This window comes from Vicugna pacos, chromosome 2 (genome assembly GCF_048564905.1).
Source record: "Vicugna pacos chromosome 2, VicPac4, whole genome shotgun sequence".
Taxonomy (NCBI): Eukaryota; Metazoa; Chordata; class Mammalia; order Artiodactyla; family Camelidae; genus Vicugna; species Vicugna pacos.
Window position 1 is genome coordinate 70,073,035 of NC_132988.1, and position 19,984 is coordinate 70,093,018.

The following is a 19,984-nucleotide window of genomic DNA, read 5'->3' on the forward strand; positions in this document are numbered from 1 at the left end:
CCATTCATGTTCCATACTCTTTCCATAATGTGATGTAAAGGGATAATTTACCAAAGAATTCCCGGGATGACTGAAATGTGAGAAAGTAAGACCTCTGAGTAAAGGTTAAATGAAATCCAGTCTTTTCCCCACAAAAGAATAGGTGAGTGATGGTTAATAATGTTTTTATTTTAAGTTCACAAGTGATGCTGCTAGCCATTCCTGAGACAACCAGTTGAGCTCATTGTTAAAACTGTCTGTCCACCTCTTGATCATAAGGAAAAGAGAATCTTGAAATCTCCTTCCTCGCCCATTTTGTTCATATCTCTATCACACTGGATATAAATTTTTAATGACTTTTTGACACGTGTGTCCCCCACTAGACTATGAGTTCTCTAGGGCGAGGGGCTGTGTTGTAATTACTTTATATGAATATACATGTATTTGTGCTTAGTACTCATACAGTTCTCTTGCATATTTATGCCTTGCCTTTTCCAGAAAATATTTAATGTGCTACTTGGTTTTTGTTGGGAGAACTCGCCTCCTCAGGCTTCACTATTTCCATTACTAGTAATCGTTCATCCAATTGCTCAATCCAAAAATGCAGAAGTGATTTCTGATTCTTCTCTCTCTTCCCCCTTCCCAGTTCAGCCCATCATCAAATCCAGTCAGTTGTCTTTTCAATTCTCACCACTTCATCATCATCACCCATCCCAGATGACAGGAACAGTTTCCCAGCTGGTCTTCCTGCATCCTCTTTTGCCCCCTGCCGCTTATTCTTTACAGATGTGCCAGAGTAATCCTTCAAACCCTAAATTAAATCACATCATTCCTCAAATTAAAATCTTCCGATGCCTTTCCCATGTACTCACAACATTCCCTACAGTCTGGCTTCATTTCTTGCCCTCTCTCCCTTGCTCACCAGGCACCCTCCACAGTAGCTTTCTTGCTGTGTCTTGGAGAAGTCACACTCACTCCTGTTTCTTAACCCTATATCCTTGCATAGCTAACTCTTTCTAATCATTCATTCGCTGCTCAAATATTACTTTCTCGGAGCATTTTCAACTACCTTTTCTAAGAGAGCACACACAGATTGTCTTACTCTGCTTCATTTTCTTCATAGCACTTGTTACTCTCTGAAATTACATACTTATTTTCTATTTCTAAAGTCCAAATACAAACTCCCATAAAAGCATTGGCTTGGCTATTCACTGTAGCCCTCCATCCCCAGGATCCTGAACACATAGAAGGAGCTCAATAAATAAATGCCGAATCAACAAACAGATATGTTGGACAGTAAGGCCCTGGGTTCAGGGATGGACATTTTCCATTCACTACCTAAAGCATATACTAATTGTATGTCTTCATTTCTTACTACATAAAATTACTATTTTTTGTATAAAAAGATTTTTTAAAAGGTGAAATTTGTGAAGACTAACACTTCTCAGAAAATAATGCTAAGCGAATGAAGCGAATCAAAGGAGTTTATACAGATGAGAAAAATTTTAGGAGGCCATCTAGCCAAATCTCATATTCAGATCTGGCCTAATCTCATATTCAGACTCTAACACTTCAGGGCAGGACCATCCACTGCCTCATTGAGGCAGCCTGTCTCACTATTAGAAGGCTAAAGTTGTCATGCTGTGGGGACTATAGTTAATAATACTTCATTGCATATTTTAAAGTTGCTAAGAGAGTAAATCTTGAAGGTTCTTATCACAAGGAAAAAAATTGGAATTATGCATGGTGACAGGTGCTAACTTACTATGGTGAGCACTTTGTAATATACACAAATGTCACATCATTGTGTTGTACACCTGAAACTAAAATAATGTTATTCGTCAAGTCTACCTCAAAAAAAAGTAGTCATGTGGATCTAAAATATCTCTGAGTCATAAACTCAGATGCCTACAGAAATCCGGTAGATAACAGTTTCATGAAGTCAGTCAGGAGTGGTGGGGGCTGCATCAGACAAAAGAGCACTTGCCGAGTCTAAGAGAGGTCGCTGCTACTCCACAAATGATCGTTGCCATGGGAGGGGTCAGGCCCACTGTTGCCAAGGCAGTCTCAGTTTTCAAGAGAAGCTTGAAAGATTTTTTATGTGCAGTGTTTCTATTTAAAAATCCCTATATGGCTCCATCAACACTTGAAGACTGCCAGTTGATACATTTCTAGTCTAAAGCATCACAGAAGAAGCCTTCATCTTCTACAAGAGGGTCTAGAATTTAAAGATAGGACATCTCCTCTAATTTTCTTTTCTTAATCTGTATCTCCTTGGCAAATTTAAACATTTTAAAATTATGCTATAATTATTTATATTGCAAAAATCAAGTAAGCAGATGACCTTAAGAATCCACTGAATTAACTCAAATATTTGAGTTATAGTTCAATTGAAAACAAACAAACAAACAAAAAGAAACTAAAGTAAGTAGATACAGGAGTGATTACAAGACAGACAGCACTGTGGTATTATCTTCCTTCTGGTATTTCGTCTTGTGGCATCTTGTCCAGACCTCATTTCAATCCTACCATTTTATGTACCGTCAAGATTACTGGTTTCAAACTTCACAAAGCGCATCATGTACTTGAGGGAATGACCTTCAGTGAACCACATGTTACAAGACAAATTCTACTACGCAAAATTCAGAGCACTGTTTTAACACAAATATTGTAGTTCACCCACATATAGTCAGAGCAACAGCTCTAGCTGAACCCCCCAAAACTTACACTGTATTATATTGTAATAAAACATTATACTTCACTCATCATCTTTTCCTCATTTCAGTCCTACCCCATTTATCTTTTTCAAAGAATTTTTGTGTGTGTGTGTGTGAACTAATAACATGGTTTAAATTGAGGAATATAGTAATAATTAGTAGAAAATAACTACCCCAAAGCAAAATATTTCAAATTATAAAAATTTTGAAAATGTTTTTCAAAATAAACCATTCATTTATGAATTTTCTCAAGCATTATTTGCTATCATTTCTTAAAATTTTTATAATACATTAGTGGTATCAAATTATGATTATATTACATTGATTTGTTTCTATTTTTACTTTTAATAGACTGTTGATTATTTTTGTGATCCTGATTCTAATTTTTCCCATGAATCTCAGAGCCATGATTTGGTCTTGGCCCTCTTATTGTATTTTATAAAAGAGCCTCTCTTCCTTTATTTTATCATCTTCTTGACTTCCTAACTTTCCAAATAGAAATCACATTTCCTAGCTGTGATAGTATTATATTTTTTAAACCCTATCACTCAAAATATTGTCCTTAAAAGACAGAACCCATCATTACAGCATTAAAATTCATCAATAAATCTCCCTTGTCACTGAGCTGTCTTCTTTATACTATGCTTGAAACATCCTCCTGATCACCTCACAGGATTGATCTCTCTTATAATTGAGCTACCAAGGGCAGGAGACTTCCTTAACTGGTTCAGTGAGATGGGAGCAGCATTTGGCTTTGAGGCCACTTGCTATTGTAATCTCTTCTCACGCTCAAATGTAGGTAGTCTTAGGTGTCAATGGTGTGTCTTTAGGTTTGGATGGGCTCAATGATAAAACTGGTATCTTTGTAGATCATAAATAATTTTTACAATAAAAAAGATTTTGTAGATCATAAATGGTTGAATATCAGTAATATCATATGATTAAATGTAATAAATTAGAGGATAAACGATAAAGCAATAAATCAGAGACATATATTATTAGTAGAATAAAAATTTTGAAGTTTAATCCCTGTATTTCCACACTTTTCCACTAAACTATTTCCTAAATAGGACCTAAAATCAAGGAATTCATTTTGTGATTAAAATATGTTATTTTCTATTAATGGCAAATGAAAATACTCATATAATGAAAAATTATAAACAGCCCTCAAAATATTATTAGAGAGCTGATAAAAAGAAAGGAAGGAAGGAAGGAGAAAAAAAAGGAAAAGGAAGGAAGAAAAAAGGAAGGAAGGGAAAAAATGATAGTTCTATGTACAATTAAATAAAATGTGAGTACACAATCCTTCTATTTTATGTGACTCAAGTTTAAATGTAACAAAGACATAAATGGACAATGTAAAAATTTTTTTTAATTTCCAGGAATATATTTTTATGGAGCATGCTACAAATAAATATAAAAATATGACTATTATATATTTAAAGGTGACTATGTGACTGCATTTTTGACATTGTTTCTTGAATAGATAGAGGTAGCATTTATGCTTACTGAAAGATAAAATCCTGCTGTGCTTTTGAGGAAAGATCAGTTACCATGAGTAATAGGCAATGTTCATACACTGTATTAGTCAGAGTTCTGCAGAGAATCAGAACCAATTAAAAGTGAATTTACAGAGAAAAAGAAGGAGAAGGGGAAGAAGAAGGAGGAGGAGGGGGGAGGGGAGGGGGAAGAAGGAGGAGGAGGACAAAGAGGAGGGGGGAAGAGGGGGGATGGAGGGGAAGGGAAGGGAGAGGAAAGAGATAGATTTAGTTTAAGAAATTGGCTCATGCAGTTGTGGAGTCTGGTAAGTCCAAAGTCTACAGGGCAGGCTGGCAGGCTAGAGACCCAAGGAAGAGCTGATATTCCAGTCTTGAGTCCAAACGCAGTATGGAGGCAGAATTCCTTCTTCCTTTTCAGTTCTCAGACTTTTCTTATAAGGTCTCCAAATTACTGAATGAGACCCATCCACATCATGGAAAACAATGTTTTATTCAAAGTCTGCTAATTCATGTTAATAACATCTAAAAAATACCTTCACAGCAACATCTAGACTGGTGTTTGACCAAACAACTGGATATCAGAGTCTAGCCAAGTTAACACATGAAACTAATCACTACACAAACTATCCTTGAAGTGGGACCTAGGGTTACATTGATCTCCTTCAGCAAAATTGGCTCATCTTTTACAAATAATTATGCATGTTTACCAACAACCCCTATAATTGTTTGCAACATGCTGCCTAGAAAACTAAGTAGAGAATATCCCAGGCTAATCTCAACATTTATGATGTAGATTACTCCTTTCTTGTACCAGTTGGTACCCAATTAACAGCCAACATATGAGGAATCCTCAAATTTAAGACCTGGACCAAGAAGCCTTTCAACAACCCCCAATTCCTGTCCCTCATACATCATATTAACTCTCTAAAAGCTGTTTCCTCCTCTCCTCTAAACCTTAAAAATACTTGTTAAAAACCCTCAAAAATCATAAAGTCATTCTAGTTTAATCATAGCTGGATTCAGATACTTCAGTTAATTATTCTCAACTTTCTCTGAACCAACCACCTTTACGATTTTTGCACTTAGATAATCACTGTTATGTGTAATTATGTTTTAAGATTGCTTAGTTGTATTTCTAAATACTTTATCCCTGTATGACTTTTTACTTACATGAAGTTCTGTACTATGTCTTCTACATTCTTTATAAATTCCCACAGCATTCCCTCAAAATATTTAAAATTACGATAACTGAATGAATCTTTGCCAACTAAAGATAAAATTTTTTATATGTAAAGTAACATGTGGTAGATTACTATTTATGAAATAATATCGGTAAACTCTAGGATAATCTTAATATAGGATAATAATACAATGTGTGATAATATGTAATAATTGTGTTTTAAAATTACATCTGAAACATAAATTAAACTTACTAACAATTCCAATTGTGCACTCATGCTTATTGTGTCATTATTAATTGAAGGAGCCCTTCTTCCTCCTCCAGAATGAAAATGGGTAATCAACATAAATCCTTAAATAAAAATGGATTTGAATTTTCATAATTGCTTATCATCTTAGAGATGCCTCAACAACTTCTGTAACCACAAAAAAAAGAGAAAAATAATCCCTGTAGCATTAATCACCTAACAAATTGTGTTTGATACGTCTTAGTGTAAAGCTACCCAAAGACAATTTTCATTTTAAACGTCATCTGCAGCCCATCTGGGACTCTGACATATGGAACATCCAAGACCTCAGTGGAATGTCTCTGGTTCCCTATGGTAACTAGGACCACATGCAAAATCCTTCACTGACAAACTAAAACATATGAAAAGAAAGAGAACTTTTGATGCATTTCCATCTATAAACAAAACTTTTTTTAAAAAAACAAAGACACTGAAAGCTATTATACTCTTCAGATTTAAGCAATAAAAAAATTCTAACTACTGAGCGTACAATGTGATTTGGTATAGCCTATGACTAATGACCACAGAATAATTCCACTGGTGCCAGATGGGGGGAAATCCTTAATTACTGAAGATACACGTTGTAAGTTTACCAGCACTTTAAACCACTAAATTTGATTAAAGTTAGCAATGTTATCATGGGAATGATTGCTTTGGGAGAGGAAAGAAGCTTGTCCTTTGCTCATTTTGTAGCTGATGGTAGACTATGAAAGTTGAAGGAAGAAATAGCATAAAATACAGGGCATGAGAGTAGACCAGTGACATCCAGGAGTTTCCAGTGGAGATATACATGCAAAACAGTCTCTTGGCCTCCAAGAAGTTTTAATTTTTTATTTCATCAATTTTAATTTCTACTTTGTAGTTTATATAAGATATGTAATAGTACAGTGATACAAATATAATATAAAGAAATATGTATCTATTTGAGATGAATGCTCCAAAACTCCCATTATGCATGCCTTTTAGTAAGGAAACTTGGATTAAACTATAAAAATACCAGTAATGGCTAGGTTCCAGGCAATGTTCCAAAATCTATGCATGTAATATTTTATTTATTCTTTACACCAACTCTATAAGAATTATTATTAGCCCCATTTTAAGAATGAGGAAACTGAATCACAGAGAGGTAAAGTTACTTACTCAAAGTCCCAAGACTGATATGGTAGAATATATCTGAAACCACATAGTCTGGTCCTAGTGCTTATGTTAGAATGATTTTATTATACAAGCAATGGTGGTATTAAATTTGATGCACTGTTTAATTTTAACTGATTTCAGAATCTATACAAAGAGCCATATTGCATCATAGCTGGCCAACACGGACCCTCTAGTGAAGTCTCCCCTCAATATGTGGAGTGTGGACTCCTTGTGGAAGAACTACTGTTGGCAATGAATAAACATGAGTGTGTGGATTATCTTGAACAATTTCCTAAACATTTAGCAGAATGAATGTTTTCTACTCATCACTGCTCACCCAAGGTGGTCAAAACCAGAATCTATGATAAAGTGCCTGCAGAGAAAGGACGCACAATGAGGAGCTGCCACATAAAGGAAAAGGGAGATGGTTTCCTAGTTCTGATTCCGCCACTTAACTATCTTTGCGTTTTTTGAGCAAGTGTTTCAAATTAAATAGTTTCTCTATTTCTAAAAGGAAGGAACTGGAAAAAATGATACCTAAAATGAGTCTTCTCAAAAGCTGTAGCTTTCTACAAAAGCTGAGAGCCAAAAGGAAATCTTCACACAGTGACAGCATTTCCACAGGAGCCTGAATAACAGCCTGGCTAACAACACAATAACTAGCACCCTTACTCAGGTAGCACAGAGACAAAGCTACATAACAACATTAATATGCAAATTAGGCTGCCCCTAAGAGAGATTCTGGCAAGAATTAGATCGTGATTAATTGTGGCTGAATTATCTAATTGCACCACATAAACTAATATTCAAAGTTGTCTATTGAAAATAACTCCGTGTGATTTACATTGCAAGCAGGGATTCTCAGAGGCCCAGAGCGGCTCAGGATACTCCTACTTTTTGAGGTTCCTCATACAGTTGACCTGGAACAAGGCAAGAGAGTGGGGGTGCCGTCCCTCCCAGCAGTCCAAAATCTGCCTGTAACTTACAGTTACACTGCGTAGTCCCACATCCACAGTTCCGCATCCCCGGATTAAACCAATTTCAGATTGTGTAGTACTACAGTATTCACTACTGAAAAAAATCCCCATATGGGGGGAACTGAGTAGTCCAAACCCATGTTGTTCAAGGGTCAGCTGTATTTATTCCTTTTATTTCTCAGTGAAGAAACACCAAAACAAGGTTCAAAAACTGTGATATAGTTGAAGTCTTTATGACAGACAAAATAAGCATCTTTAACATAGAAAGACACTGCAATATAACTGTTTTATTCATAAGACAATTATAAGTTTCAAGAGGAAAGGTTAATACTGCCTTAGACAATACTGTCTACTAAAAGGGCTAAGGGTGAACTATCTGCCACACAACTTCATTTATTTTAATTTAAATAATGTGCAACATTATTCAAAGATGACGGCAAAAGCCTAAAAGTGAGGTCCTTCTAGCGCACCTTGGCGAGGCCCCTGTTAACAGGCTATTGCGTAAAGGTGTCCTCCCAGTGCTCCTGCAGGTAAAATCAACTTAATCTCAACCTACGATGCATGGCCATCACTAGGAAATGAACTCTTGGGGTGGAGTGAGCAGTCAAGTAATCGGCTGTAATCTACTGGAATGGATGATTTTTCTCCTAGAATATTTTAAGGGCTTTTACTACCAATCAGCTACCTCACCAAAAATGACCTCCACAGTGACTCCTGGGGAACTTCCAAATTTAGGTGGAACTTCATCTTTGAAGACAATTAATTACAAAATGCCCTCTTAAATAGTTGAATAAATTGGTTTTACAGTAGGAGCATATTAGAATAGTCAGTCACCTAACACATTTGTAAATGTCTATCATCTCTGTTTTTCTGTAGCTGATGATGAACTGCTGTATCTGAGAACAAGTAGTTTATGACATTTGTTCTGAGTTGGAAAAAATTAAGCCTGGTTGCAAGTATAGAGAACAACCCTGTGTCCTTGAAGCTTTTAGCTGGAAAAAAAGCACTTAATTTATGTAATAATTGTCCCCAAAGATGTCAACTCTGAAAGAAAAAAAGGGGGCTAATTTCATACTACTCAGTCTCATTTCAAAGTACTCAGGATTAAACCTGTACTTATTACAAGACATTCATCTAGTCTCTCCAAAATACAGTTTTGAAGTAATGCTAAAACTTAGAATCTTTCTTCTTTCCCAAGGGTAGATATGAAAATTAGCTTCTAAGGCAAAACTTGATTAGAGAGAAAATTATTCTTGGATAATCTTTTAAGAAAACTATAAAATCTGAGAATCCATGGCTTTATGTACAATTCTATACAATATTTTAAGCACATTAAAATTTGAGATAATGATGCTGAAACCAAGGAGAAACAAAAGAAAATTCTCAGTGCAGACGTGAGAACTTCAAACTGTTTTGCCTTTAAGGAGGAATAGGTGGAGGATTCTAAAAGAACCTTTCCTGCTTACCTTCAGGGTTTATTTACTCCATTGTATTTAATATTAAGACTGTCGAGTCCTAATACACATTAACAGATTCAGTCGTGAAAATTCCATAAGAAATTCCTTTGATTTTCTTCTTTCTCTTGACAAGTAAGTTTAGAAGGCCCACCATCTGCTGGCACCTAACCCGTGACTGGCACATTGTAGGTTCTTGGCAAATGCCAATTGTTCCCTCTCTTTACAAGCTGACATTTCCTACCGTGGTGCTGCTGAACAGGTATCACTCTGATGCCCAGAGGGATGCTAGATTATGAGGCTGACAAGAGACTGGTGCTCTAAACCAGGAGGAGCACAAGCAAATGTGGGGCCCAGGCAGGTGGAGTAACTGAGGTAAGTGGCCCAGGTGGGGACTGGCATGAAGGCAGTAGGCCACATCTGCCTGAGAGGGGCGGGCACCGTGGACTGAGCTCCCACAGAAGGTTGTCCGTAAAAAGGCCAGCCCAGCACGGCACATCTATCTCCCCTCACCCCTCATCTCCACATCTAAGAGCAAAAGGAAATCTTGCTTTTTAACCTAAAATGTCCCTATTTTTGTTTCAACCAAATAGCTAACACGATGTCCCCTGTCTGACCTCTCACAATAATGGTGACCACTGAGATTTGATTCCAAGATCCAAGCACAGAGTTAAGACCTGGCTCTGACATGAACATGGGAGCTGGGAGGCAGTGAGAATGGTGGTGCCAGTTAAAGACTCAAAACCACAGACTGACAGCTAATGTGGCAAGAGAAAAAATGTGTCTCTTAGATGGAGATTCCAATGGGGTTCATCAGTCTGCTTCTTGCGGGGGTTTATGTTACTAGTTTCTGAAAAGTTTCAAAGCCAAGAGACATCCACTCAAATGAGAGTCCAACTGACAAGAAAAGCATCTCCACCTACCCTGGAGGATGAAATTGTACGAGCTGCTGATCTCATGCTTTTGGGCAGTGGCAAGCCAGTGGCAGAGATTGATGGAATGCTCTCTTTGTCTTCTGACTGAAGAATTTAATGGAAGCACGTTAGATATACAAAAAGAGACCCTTAACTGGGTAGGAATTTTTCAGTTCTCCCAAAACATCCAGCACCACATCCACTTTTAAAACTGGAATGCTTGACAAAAGGCTTTTTCCTTTGCTACTGAAATATTCCTCTAGCCCCAAAGAACAAGCTTTGTTTCAGGTGTGCTACGTTTACAAGTTATTCTTCACAAGTATAAGGTAAACTGTGCTTATGGGGAGAGAGGTGACTGAACACAGCCTACAGAAGTGCCTGCAGAAAAATCTAGAACAGCCTTCCCACTTTCCTCTTTTTATTTTTGTTAGCTTTTTCTTGCTCTTCACTCCAGCTAGGCTCGTCTCAGCTTGCGAACTTTGCAGACTAGGAATGCTGTTGGAAAGCCTACCTTGGAACGTTTCCTTGAGTCAGGTGGGGTATGCAGAGCTTGGCCAGCTCTCATCAGAGCAAGAACTGCCCAGCGGACTCCAAGGAATGCCTCTCAGCACGCTGCACTGGCGTGTGCCCAGGACAAACACTATCCCGCCTGCTAACCTTTGAGGCGTAATCTTTTATTCTCCTCAGTGGAGCTTTTTTCACTGAAATTGTTCCTTGTGAGTTGTATGGAAGACTATATTTTGATTATGAAAATCATTTACAGTGAGCATGGATTTTTCTATCTCCATATCAGTTATTCGTAATCATTTAACTCTTTAAATAGAATTCTTTCTTCTACAAAAAAATAGACTATCACACACCAGCTTTGGCAATATTAATTTACCTAACTCATGAAGACATGGCACTAAGGAGTTTTTAAGAAATTAATCCAGCAATTTAAAGCTATTAGGTTTAAAACATAAAATCCTAAATTATTTGCCTTTTTTGCATTGATCAGAAAAATGGTGAAGTTATTCATAAGTTGCCCCCACATGTTTTGAAGGATAGCTTCTGATTAACATTCAAAAAATAAATACAGTTACATGAGCCTGTCATTATTAACTCCATGTAAACCATCTAGAACAGCATTGTCCAATGACTTTCTGGGGTAACAGAAATGTTCTCTTTGTTCTGTCCAGTATGAAAGCCACTAGCCTCAGATGGCTTTGAGTGATCAAATATGGCTAATATGACTGATTAATTGAACATTTAATTTTATTTAGTCTTAATTACTATGCATTTAAATCAAAGTAGTCCCATGGAGCTGGTGGCCACTATATTGATGGTGCAGGTTTAGAGACTTAGTACTCATAGTGTAGCCACCTGCAGGAAGCATCATCTTCACCTGGGAACATGCTACTAACGCAACTTCCAGGTCCCATCTCAAGATTATGTGAATTTGAATCTGTATCTTAATAAAGTCTCCAGGCAATTTGTGTGTGCATTAATTTTTGAGAAGCACTGATCTAGAAGGGTAGTTCTCAACATTGACTATACCTTTAAAGTTACCTGAAACATTTTCAGGGGGATAATGAGGTCATAATACTTTCAAAATAAAAACAAAATCCATTGCCTTTTTCACTGTATTGGTATTTGCACTGATGGTACAAAAGCAATGGAGGATAAAACTGGGGGTTGGGGGGCCCTTATGTGAATCCAGGTACTGGAACCAAATTGTAGAAGTAGTTATTAATTTCTTCGCTGTCAGACACTTGCAAGAAAAAAAGTTACATTTAAGAATGCTTTTGATGATGCATGAAAGCATACTGATTTTCTTTTCTTAAGCATTAACCATAGAATACGCATCTTTTTAATATTCTGTGGGAAGAAATAAACAAGAATATGTGTAAAGCATTGCTGCTGCAAATGGAAGTACAAAGACTGACTCAAGAAAACGTCTGTGAGATTGCTTGAATTATAAGCTAAACTAGTCTCTTTTCCAGGAAGCACCATTTTGCTTGAAGGAACCAATGACAGACACGCTACAGTTATTTATAACTGGGTGTCTGGCAAATATTTTATTCAAAATGAATGAAGTTAAGTCTGTCACTTCAAGGTAAATAATTAACTGTATATGCTTCCAATGATAATCTTTGAGATTTAAAGTGGAAATTAAGATTTTAGAGAATTAGTATCTACCACTAACATCTTCACATCTTCCTACTACTAAAAGACTTTTTTGTGTTGCTTGTGATATTAACAACTACATTTGAAAGCCTACATAACTCAGGGATCAATATTTTTTAAATGACCACTGTATAAGTAAAAGATCCATTCAAGAATCAAGATAGGACGATGAATTTCAAAGTGACAAGAGTACACCCTTACTGAAACGATTTCAGACTCCACATTGCACATAACCTTTATGAAACTATCTCTTGTCAAGTTTTGATATAGCATCAAAGAATATCTATAATTATCTGAAAGTTTATTAAAATGCTCCTCTTTTCCAACTACATATTTGTATGAACCCCAATTTTCTTTATATTGTTCAACCAACTTATCAGAATGCAGATGCAGGTATCAGTATCCACCTGTGTTCTATTAAGCTCGATATTAAAGAAATGGGCAGAAAATAAACCCAATGCCACTCTTTCCACTAATTTTGTTTGTTCGTTTTGGAAACAATAACTACTTTTTATAAAATATTTATGTTACTATATAATGCATTTATTATTGTTACTTTGAAAGGAAAACGTAAGTTTTTTTAATTTCTCAGTTTTAATTTCTGGTGTGATAAATATTAATAGGTATTACTTCCATGAACAAAAAGCTCTCTGGGGTTCTCAGCAATTTCTGACAGTGTAAGGTTCCTGTAACCAACAAGTTTGGGGGCTGCTGGCTTATAGGATGCCTTCATAAGACTGAAGAGGATCAAAGCTGAGAATCACCACTCCCACCACTGGAAACTTGAGAATTGGTTGCTTGCAAGGATTCACAATAAAGAATAGCACTTGGCATCTTCAAAAGAAAAAAACTGAGGAATTCCTATACACTGTGTTGACTCACTCAACCCACATTTTGGGCATCCACTATGACAACCTGTAGAAAAACTCTGTAAAAGCTTATAATATGCACACTTATTATAGCATTGTTATAGTATGACCTGGGAGCAATTTGAAGGTCCCTCAAGAGTGGAGTGGTTGATTAAACTACAACGCATTATACTACAGAATAGTATGCAACAGTAAAAAGATTGGATCAATTAATGTTTCTAAAACAGGAATGTTGTCTGTCCATGATGTATTATTAAATGAGAATGCACGTTTCAAAGTAAGGTGTGAAGTTTAGCCCCTTTTAAAATGCAAAGGAACAGCTCTCTATGTATGCATAGCTTTATCTGTATTTGCCCTGGAGCAGCACAGAAAAGGATGCACACCAATCTGTTAACGTTGGTTTCCTCATCAGAGGGTGTGAGTGGGTATGACATAAATTGTATTAATTACTTTTCCTGTATACTTATTACTTGTTTAATTTGTAACAATTTTGAGCTACCTGTTTGTTCAGCTGTGTCTTCTTCACTCATTGGCCTTTTTATCACTCTGACCCTTCTGAGGAAAAGAAAAAAGAGTGTATGAAGAGAAGCAACAACCTTCTAATTGTAGCGTATGATTCAGAGCACGAACATGCTCGTAAGAACGTTCAGTTTTCTCCTAAATTCAATGACAGTTGGTTGCAGCATCAATATTCCAAAAACAATGAACAGATCTGTGCTGGTGACTAAGGTTTTTCTCACTTTGGAGCAGCCACTTCCAGCTTCAAACAACTATAGGTATGTCTTTTACGCCCACCTCTTTCCACTCTCCCCTCTGCTGCCAACCTCTTCAGCCTCATTTCAGAACAGTAACTGCCTCCTCCTCCCCGGAACTCTGTCTTCCAACAACTAAATTCCTTCCAGCTCCTAACACACGTCCTGCCTGGTCTCAGTTCTGAATTTCATGTGTGTGTTCCCTATGGTGGAACTCTCCTCCCTTCACCTCACTACCCACTCCTCATTCAGGTCGCAGAACAGGAAGTCATCTCTCTAGAAAGCCCTCAGTGCTCCTCAAACAGCCTGCTCTGACTTTCTGCAGAGTATGCACCATACACTCTGTTATAATCTGTAGTTAGTTGCCCATCTACTCAACTTTAGCTCCCTGAGGGCAAGAACCACGTCTGTATTGTTCTCTATTGTTAACCCAGCATCAAACTGCAAGGCATGTTGTAGTAATAGTAACTTTTTATTTCAGTTTCTCTTGATTTTACTATTCTTTTAAAAAATGAAAGCACCTCTTTTATTTACTAGTATGGATGTGTCTTGTTCCAAGCTCTGGGATAATATTTCATTATGTACATGATCTCACTTAACCTGCTGATAACCCTTAAGCCTACACTACACTACCTCCTTGTAGACACTCAGTATTTTTGGATACCATTGGTTGCTCTGATCGCTCTTCTTCCTCTAAAATATCCTGTGCTCTGACTCCATCAAAACCCAGTCTCTAACTGTGTTTAAGGGACCTTAACTTGACCTTAGCTATTACTTAACCTAGTTTATTTAGCTTCCTGGATCCATGGGATCCAGTTCCTTATGCTAATACAGTAAATCCACAACAAATTCATATGAAATCATACCCTGATGGGACCTATATTTTTATGGGGTGCACAAGAAATGATTCCTTAAACCCAAACAGGGAAAATTTGAGCATCCCAGCTGGACTAGGCGAAAGATATTCTTAGAAAGGAAATTTTTAACACTTGTTTTGTAGATGACATCTTTGGAGTACAACACCTCTGCCTACCTGGAAGGAAAACCCTTGGTTTGGAACACTTTTTCAGTGATCAGCCCTGCTACAAGACTCGGCGTTACCACTGCATGTCTGCATATCTTCTAGTCATAGCAAACAGGAAAACAACTGTATTCCTTATTTATGTATTTATTTCCAATGAGAAGTTTATCAAAAAACAAACAGTGAAAAACTGTATCTGTAACTGTCCTGATCACACGTAAATTACAGAGACTTCTGGAGTCCGTTATAAAGTACTAAGTCACCCACACTCCAGTGAGACCAGAGTGACTATACACTGACTTCCCAGGTGTTGGGTACTGTGTTCTCTACTTTGACACTCAATCCCCCAGGACTGAGACCCCCCAAAAGTGACAAGAGACATATGGGCATATGTAAGAAAGTTTTATGTCATCAACTCTTAACTTGGCAGGAATAATAGCCAAACTCTCTGGCTCGAGATGTCTGGCTTCCCTCCTGAGCAGTCAAGGCTACTGAGCCAGCCTGTAGCTATGGAGTGGGGACAGACAATTGCAAATGTGTAGCCAACAATTCTTCTCTTGACAGCTTAAAAGGAGAAGAACTTCAAAATACCAGTGGAAGACTTGGGAGCTAAGGAGGTAGAATCAAAAGGGTGGATTAATGAAAGTGGGAAAGAAAGAGATGGTTGGCTTGAGAGGCTGGAATTAGCTAAGGTCCACTGAGTTCAGTGTAGGATGGACACACTCTCTGCTCCACTGTGCCATCTAATGGTGAGAAACCCTTCTAGCGTGTTACCCAGGGGGTGCTCCACCCCGGACTTCTACTTCATTTCACGACGACTTTCCTATTCATTACCTCTTCTACTTCTTAAGGGGAAGCAATGAGGTAGATAATTTCCTCCGTTTTACAGATAAGTAAACTAAGACCCAGATAGACCAAATGGCTATAAAAAGAAAGAGCTGGCGCATATTCCGTATTCTATAAGGTATTATATAGTGTACTGAGAAATTTGGTGCGGTGATCATTTCTCCCACCCACACAGCATAGATGAAGTGAAATACAGAAAAATCTTCCTGTGGTGACAGAAGAATGTATCCCCTTCATATTCTTCTCATATAAAACAACCCTGCCAGAAAGTGTAAAAAGAATAACAAACAATAGCTACCCAAAAAATCATGCAAAAGAACAAAAAAAATTGGAAAAAAGATGAATATATCACTTCAGTAACATTATGATGGCCTGAATAAAGGAAAATAAGAATTTAGGTGCTGGGAATAATCTTAGATAACTACTAACTCAACTTTTTTCACTTTATAATTGAAGAAAGTGAAGATAAGAAATTCAAGTGACTTCTCCTGGTTCCAAGATGAGTTACTGTGACAATCAAAAGTCTATCTCCTCTTTTTTTCTTTGTTTAAGCTTTTTGACAACAGGAATTAATTATTTGTATTTAAACATTTCTGGAGGAGGGATGGAAGGTGAAAGAAACAAAGAAATGAGGCAGAACAGAACTAAAACTAATTTCTATCAATTTGTACTTAGAGTCACAGTTTTATGAAAATAACACTACCATAATCAGAGTGAACTGGAATACCTTTGGAAAAGATGGAATTTTAGTTTTAAATGATATAAATCAGGCTTTGGCCAAGCTTCCTTCTTTTTAACTATTACACTTTGGAATGTGTATAACCATATTTATTACAATGTAATTACAATGGGGAAAATCTGTAAACAATCCATTTGCCCAACAGTAAGAAATTAGTTACATCAATTATGATATATCTATTAAGTAAAATCTATATAATCACTTAAATTACACTCTATAAGTATTTTTGGAGAAAGAGAAAACTGTTTACAATTCAACACTAACGAAAAAATGAATGAAAAATACATTACATATTGATCACTTCCTCAAAAAACACAAACTACCACAACTCACCCAATATGAAATAGGTATTTTGAATATACTATCACTATTAAGAAACTTGAATTCATAATTTAAAACTTTTCCCCAAAAATCCATCTCATGTTTTCACTGTAGAATTCTACCAAACATTTAAAGAAATAACATCAATTGAAAACAAACAAACAAACTCTTCCAGAATAGAAGGGAGCAGCACTTCCTAATTCATTTTGTAAAGCCAGTATTTTCCTAAAACCCAAACTAGACAAAGACAGCAGAAAAAGAAAAAAGGAAAACTATTGACCAGTATCTCTCACCAATGTAGATGATCCCTACCAAATTGTTAGCAAAAAGAAGCAGTATATTAAAGGATCATACACCAAGTTCAAACAGAGTTTATTCCAGTGATGCAATGTTGGTTCAGTAGTTGAAAATCAGACAAAGAAGAAAAATCACATATTAGTCAGTTCAGAAGAACTGTATGACAAAATTCAACACCATTCATGATTTGAAAAGAAAAAAAAGCTCTCAGGAAAATAAGAACAAGTAACTTCCTAAGCTTGATAAAAAAAAATTATGTACAAAAACCCTATAGCTAACATGATACTTAATGGTGAAAGACGGAATGCTTTATTTTTGAGATCAGGAAGAAGGCAAGGATGCCTGCTCCCAGCACTCTCATTCAACATAGTGCTCAAAGTTCTAATCAGTGCAATAAAACAAGAAAAAGAAATAAAAGCTATGTAGATTAGAAAGGAAGAAATAATGTAAAATAATACGGTCATTCTGGAAAACAGTTTTGCAATTTCTTTGAAAAAAAATGAACTTGTAACTATCATATGACCGAGATATTGCACCCCTGGATATTTATCCCAGAAAAATGTAGACTTACGGTAACAAAAAACCTGTACACCAGTGTTTACAACAGCTGTATTTATAATAACCAAAAACTGTAAACAATTTAGACATCCTTCAACAAGTGATTGATTAAACAAATGGTTACATCCATACCCTGGAATACTACTTAGCAGTAAAAAGGAACGAACTATTGATCCATGCAACAACCTGAATAAATCTCTAGAGGATTATTCTGAGTGAAAAAGCCAGCCTCAGAATGTCACATACCGTATGATTCCATTTGTATAACATTCTTAAGATGATGAAATGATAGAAATGAGGAACATATTAGTGGTTGCTGGGGATTAAGTAGAAAGTGGTGAGTGGGAGGTAAGTGACGGTGACTAGGAAAGGAAAATATGTGAACCATCTTGCAGAGATGAAAATGTTCTCTATCTTAACTTCAACATCAGTGTCATGGTTGTGATACTGTACAGATTTACAATATGCTACCATTGGGATAATCAACATAAAGTGCATGTGAGATCTCTCTGTAGTATTTCTCACAACTATAAGTGAATCTATAATTATGTCAAAAGAAAAATGTTTAATTAAAAATTGACCTAAATGCATTATGTATGCATGCTTCCATTTTTGGAAAATTAAATATATCTGCATATTCATATGTATAATAAATGGTCTGGATGCGTGCACAGTAATTGTCCTTCAGTAGAGTATTTCAAAGAATTTTGCTATTTTCTTTTTGAAATTTTAAAATGTTATATGAGTAATATGCATAATACAGAATTATTCATATTGTAAAATAATAGAAGTCAAAATGGAAAGCAAATCTTCCCCCAGATCAGCTCATCTCCCACATCAACTCTCCTCCTCAAAGATAATAATTGTTAACATTTCAGTTTGTATTCTTCCAGACTACTCTATAATTGCATACATATACGAAAATATATTTTTTCAGGATTACTTAAAACAAATATAATTATAACTGTAATTCTATTACTTTTTTGTGAAAATATGACTTGAAGATATTTCTAAGTCTGTGAACATTCATAAATACTTGATTGTTTTAACAGACAGTTGTCCATAATTAATCTAATTAGTCCATGGGTTTAGATTATTTTTCATTTTTTACAATTAATAACAATGCCATATACACTTTCTTGCAAATCTTTTTGCAGATACAGAAATGATTCTACACTCCCACATAAAATTACTTGCTCCATCTTATGGTGTACTGAGTTGATTTTCAGTTCTGTCATTTCAGCTATTTAGCATCTCAGTTGAAATGTTTTGTATTGGTTATGATTATTTATATTTGCAAGAATTCCAACTGGTTTTCCTCCCTTTAAGGGACTACTTGTCTTTCATGGATGCAAAATCTACTCAAATCTGAGAATATTAATTAGGTCTATTATAAAGCTTTCTTATTCTTCTATTATCTCCATAATCTCAGTGTTAGTTTTCCCATTTGTTGAGTTTGGCATCTCTTCTGATACTAATTTTCCTTAAATGCATGGCAATTCTCGATAGTTATTCTTCATTGTATTTGAAAACCTTATTCATCTGGGCAAGGGTTCTGTTTATTCTCGCCTGTCCCTGGTGATTGTAGGAGAGGAACAATAAAGGCAACCTGATGGATTAAATATAATTTTCCATTTGAGTCTAGGGAATTCTTTCCATATATTATGTGAAGATATGAAAAATAAAGGCCAGTGAAGCATGAGTACTAACAACCAGAGCAGATGCCAGCCAGTACACCATGCTTGCTGGGGCCTATCTCTGACAACAGGCTTCTCCTTTCTTTTTGAGAAGTCATAAGTTGCCTGTACTTCTTCCTCTTCAAAAAGCTGCACTTGTATGTCTATCTTGGGGCAAATGCTACAGTAAGGTCTCCCCTTTCTATTATTTTTTAAGCTATATGTGTGTATGTGTGTGTGCGCGTGTGTGTGTGTATGTACTTGTTTCCTTGGGTCTTTGAGTCTTCCTCTCCTGTTCAAGTAGGAATCTAGAGTTATTTCTATGTTCTACTGATCCTCCTATTCCTAAACCAACAGATATAAGTAAAGACTCCTGCCTGAATTTAAACTTACGTTTATGAAATTTGATTTTCTTTTTTTTTGCTCAAAATAATATACGCAAATCACTATTTATTTTTATTAAAAAATCTTATATAACATTGAAGCTTGCACTGAAGATTAACCATTGTTCCCAGTTTCAAAAGGGAGTCCCTTGCAGCTCAAGAGGTACTTCTCTGCCACCCAGATTCACATGGAAACAGAAGAGTGGAAGAAGC

The 19,984-nt window shown here is 36.3% G+C and overlaps 1 protein-coding gene across 13 annotated transcripts in view; it reads right to left on the reverse strand.

Annotated features, from left to right (window-relative positions):
- The window catches only part of ADAMTS3 (ADAM metallopeptidase with thrombospondin type 1 motif 3), a 486,980-nt gene that overhangs the window by 381,913 nt on the left and 85,083 nt on the right, over window positions 1-19,984 (reverse strand). For 2 of the 13 annotated variants that reach the window (XM_072941213.1, XM_072941228.1), the window contains one exon: window positions 13,678-13,733. The exons of the other annotated variants lie outside the window; for them this stretch is intronic. The gene's annotated coding sequence lies outside the window, so the exon portion shown is untranslated. The remainder of the gene's footprint in view (window positions 1-13,677; window positions 13,734-19,984) is intronic. 13 annotated transcript variants of the gene reach the window in all.